The sequence below is a fragment of the Dromiciops gliroides genome, chromosome 3 (assembly GCF_019393635.1).
Source record: "Dromiciops gliroides isolate mDroGli1 chromosome 3, mDroGli1.pri, whole genome shotgun sequence".
In the NCBI taxonomy this organism is placed as follows: Eukaryota; Metazoa; Chordata; class Mammalia; order Microbiotheria; family Microbiotheriidae; genus Dromiciops; species Dromiciops gliroides.
This window is the reverse complement of record NC_057863.1, coordinates 605602158-605607082: the sequence shown is the minus strand read 5'-3', so window position 1 is coordinate 605607082 and position 4925 is coordinate 605602158. Positions and strand designations below refer to the sequence as shown.

Genomic DNA, 4925 nt, shown 5'->3' with positions numbered 1-4925 from the left:
CACCTCTATGGCCTGAGACCAATTCATATTTTTCTTGGAAGCTTTGCATGTAGGAGCCCTCCTCTGAGGGTGCACCTCAATTTTCCTTGTCACTAAAGAAACTTTCTATGGTCTGCATCTTTCTCTGCTCATCTTGCCTGTCTTTTACTTGACTTTTAGCTCCTTAAAGTGGGGCGCTGTTTCCAGGCTGCACTGTCCCAAGCTTCAGGGGGTCCCAGGTGGTATGATTTAAGGAGGATTAGGTTCTTTATTCGCCTGTCCTGTTCCCTGGTCCATAGATAACCCCAGGCCGACTTGCTAATCAACCAGACAGCAAAACTTTGTGTATTGTGGTTGTCAGCTCTGAGGAACCTGTACCCTTCCCCCACCTGGGCCACCGCCACTCAAGCCTACTTCTTGGTTCCCAGCAGGGGTGAAACACCCAGGTTCCACCTCAGTACCAGCAGAGACCCCTGTAATCTCCCCCCCTGCCAAGGGCTCAGCTCTCTCACCAGACCATGAGCTTAGTTCCAGATGACATTGGCACTGCAGCTGATTCAGAGGCTCTGGGGGTCTCCTTCTCTGGTGAGGCCTTCCTGGGACTGGATCTGTGTCAGGATGACTGTGGGGTTGGACTCCACTCCTGTCTCAACACAACAGCCCCCTCCTTCTGACCTTCTAAGCCGTCTTTGATCATTTGAAAATGATCTCAGCACGTTCTTCTGTGGGTTTTGCTGCTCTAGGAATTGTCCTGTGGCATTATTTGGAGGTTTTTTGGAGTGATCATATCATGTGTTCGAGAGCTCACTGCCTCGCTTCATTTTACCATTGAGGAAACTGAGGCCCAGGTCGTGTTAAGTGCCTTTCTCAGGCTCTCAAAGAAAGTAAGGGATAGGGTTGAGGCTTGAACTCAGATCCCTGGACTCTCAACCTTGTTGACTGAGTAACTAGTGCCTGCATCTGGACAAGCTCCCTCTCTACATTTTTTTTTTTTTGCAGGGCAATGGGGATTAAGTGACTTGCCCAGGGTCACACAGCTAGTAAGTGTCAAGTGTCTGAGGCCAGATTTGAACTCAGGTACTCCTGAATCCAGGGCCGGTGCTTTATCCACTGTGCTACCTAGCCGCCCCGCTCTCTACATTTTATAGCAGATTCCAACCAGAGGTAGTAGCAAGAGTCACACAAAGTAGGAGGTAGGAATCTTTATGATCTGCCCAATTGCCTCTTGACATCTGATGTTCTGCCTATGGGAGAAACTTGGAATTGTCTTTGGCAATCCATGAGGAGGAAGATGAGCGTGTTAAAAAGGACAAAATGAACAGCCAAAATCATACAAAACATCCTGGAAGCAAGCTGCATAGACACCTAGATCTTCTACCTAGAAGGAGGGTCGAGTTTATCCAGACCAGCCCCTCGTCTCCATGCAGGTAAATTTAGTATGGCTGCCTTATACTGTGAGTCTTCTCATTGCCTATGAATGACTCAGGAATTACTGAGCCAGAAGTGAGTATACATACCTACACACAAAGAGTGGCTGCTACAATCAAGTCAGGACTTCTTGGAGTTGGCCTAAGAGTTGGGTTTGGGGAAGGGTAACTGCCCATTGTGTGTATCTCCACCCATCCAGCAGTTGAAGTGCCTGTCTCTCTGGGCAGATTCTTCCCTCCTGATCTGAGGCAAACATGTCTTCCAGCATGAATGTGTCCAGGCAGCAACACCACTACCACTACCACTACCACTACCACTACCACTACCACTACCACTACTACTACTACCACTACTACCACTACTACTACCACTACTACTACCACTACTACTACTACTACTACTACTACTACTACTATTTATATAGCACTTACTATGTACCCAGGCACTGTGCTAAGTGCTTTACAAATATTATCTCATTTGATCCTCATAACAACCCTGGGAGGAAGGTGATATTATTATGCTTGTTTTATAGAGAAGGAAACTGAAGCAGATAGCAGTGAAGTAACTTGTCCAAGGTCATTTAGCAGGCAAGTGTCTGAGGACAGATTTGAACTCAACACTTCTTGATTCCAATCCTGGTGTTCTATCCTTGGTGTCACTTCATTGGTCCCTCTGCTTCTGATCTGTTTAAAATATGGTATCTAGTTGGTTCCTCTCTTTTCAGAATGAAAATGAAAACTATTCAAAAAATTTTTTTTCATTTTTAATAAACATTTTATTTACTGACCAACAGAGTAGTTCTAAAACCGTAGCTTCTGGAAGAACCACTTGTTTTTGCCTGTCTTGTATCTCTCCTCAAACTTGACCTTGGCCTCCCTTCTCGTCTTCCATTTTAGTGTAGGGTCAGGAACACATCCTTGTTGACAACTGTTTTGTCCAATGGGATATCCACAGAGTATCTGGTGGGCATGAGGTAGATGTAGTTATAAACTTTCACGAAGGACTTGATTTTTGATCTCTTGGCAATCTTCTTTTTGCCCATTGCCATGGTCACCTTTCGAGGGTAGCAGTCAATGCCTGCCACCAAGGCATGGCTGTAGGGCCTGTTGGATGTCCCATCATCAATGTTTTTGAAGATGAAGGCTTTGCACCTGGAGTACTGCCCGGCCAGGACCAGCACCACCTTCCTGGGTTTAATGAACTTGCCCATTTTGACAGGAAGTGGGACGCTCCTACAGCCAAAAGCTCAAAAAGCCATTTTTTTTTTAAATGAAAACTCCCCTAAAACTGTTTGCCATGAACTCAGAATGCCCCTCATTCAAGGCTTTTCTTTCCTCTTTTTTATTTTTTAGCAACAAACATTTATTTTATTATATCCAGTTACACATAAGGGTAGTTTTCAACATTCATTTTCATAAGATTTAGAGTTCCAAATTTTTCTCCCTCCCTCCCTTTCCTCTTCCCTCTACAAGACAGCAACCAGGTTATATATGTACAATCCACAAGTGTTCTTTTTATCAGTTCTTTCTGCCGGGGGTGGATAGTAAGCTTCGTCATTAGTCTTGGATTGTCTTGGATCATTGCACGGTTGAGAGTAGTTAAGTCATTCACAATTGCTCATTGAACAATACTGCTCTCACTATGCACAATGTCCTCCCAGCTCTGCTCACTTCACTATACATCAGTTCATATAAGTCTTTCTAGGTTTTTCTGGGATACTCTCCTGGCCATTCTAGTTCAGAAGCTTCCAGACTTCCTCCTTGTCATCTAAAACCTGGATGATGGAGTCTCCAACCTCATTAATCTGAAGTATCACATATTGACATCTCTGTATTTTCCCATTTCTATTAATTTATTCAGGATAGAATCCGTGGCTGCCTCTTTCTTTTTAGCAGCTAATGGTGCCACCGGGTACTGGGCCTGGAGTAAGGAAGATCCAAGTTCAAATCCAGTATTAGACATTTACGAGTTGTGTGCCCCTGGGCAAGCCAATTAACCTCTGTTTGCCTCAGTTTCATCATCTGTAAAATGGTGATAAAGACAGTACCTGCCTCCCAGGGTTGTTGTGAAGATCAAATGAAATAATAACTGTAAAGCGATTAGTCGCAGTGCCTGGAACATAGTAATCACTATATAAATGTTAGCTGTTATTATCAGGGATACTACCCTACTGCAAAGCAGTGAGTCATTCATATGCATATTATCCCCATATTAAGCAATTGCAGTGACTGGGCAGCACAGGGATAAACTTTCCAAACCATTCTCTGTTTAGCTGATAAACTGAAATTCCTAAAGCATAGGTGTTTTCATGCCACTGCCATTCTCAAAACTCTCCAATGGCTCCCTATGGCCTGTAGAATGAAAAACAAACCCCCCTCCTCTCTTTGAAATATGAAGCTTTTTACGGTCTGACTCCAGTTGACCATGCCCAAGGTTAGGGCATATCACCCTCCTTCATTCACTCGACTTCTGGTTGGTTTCTGTCCAGAACATTCCATTTCCTATTTTTTCCATGCTTGAAATGCATTCCTTCCTCACCTCTGCTTCTTAGAAGCCCCAGTTTTCCATAAAGCTCTGTTTACAGTCACCTCCTCCTACACATGGCCTCTCTAGATCCTCCTGTTGTCAGTGCTTCCTCCTTATTTCTTAGTATTTCCTTTGTATATATTTGGTATTTATCTGTCTACATGTTGTCTCTTCTCAAGAGAATGTAGCCTCCCTGAGGACTTCGGGTTTTTTGTTCTTATATTCCCAGCAACCAGTACAGTGCCTGGCCCATAGTAGGCAGTTAATAAATATTTGTCAAGTGAACACTGAAATGATGGGATTTGTTCGTTCCATGACACATAATTGTGGTAAGAGTTGGCTGATAATTTGGAATGACTTTTAGGTAACTGCAGGGTTAAATTGCCCACTCCTGCCTTTGTCTCCCCCGACCTGGAAAGTCTGGATTGTTTGTGGTCATTTTAGCTAGGGAAATGGGAGAGGAATAATCAGGCTTTGGCTTACAAGGCCCCAGCTCCCACAAAGGGAGTCAGAAAGGCTGTTTAATCATTTATAGTGAGGAAATAGCTTTTCCTAGTAGGGAAGCCAAGTTGTGAAACCACATTAAAAACAAGGTTATCCAGAGAATATCGGGGAATGGTGTGGTTCTCCTGTTGACTGGCCAGGGCTCCTCCTCCCCGAGCCAGGTTGGGGATTTCCTCTCCCCTCTTTTTTTCCAACCTCTTCAAAGGGTTCTGTGTGCCGACTCTTGCATGAAAAGGTGCCCGATTTTCTATCAAAAGAGTCTCCATCTGATCCCTCATCTAATCTCTTAGCACTTTGTACTCCTGCTCTGTACTTATCAAATTTTCATTTTTATTATATTTATCTGTGTGCTTCTCTAATCTTCCCGAGTAGTTTTTGATTTCCTTGGGGACAGAGGCATGTCTTAAGTCTTCTTTGTCCTCCCCCCAGCCCCACCCCCACCCCAGCTCTGGGGCCTAAAATATAGCAGGTGTTTAATAAAGCATATG

At 44.1% G+C, this 4925-nt stretch overlaps 1 pseudogene; it reads right to left on the bottom strand.

Annotated features, from left to right (window-relative positions):
* Nucleotides 1–2157: 2157 nt before the first annotated feature.
* On the bottom strand, nt 2158–2617 carry LOC122746377 (annotated as a pseudogene).
* Nucleotides 2618–4925: the final 2308 nt, after the last annotated feature.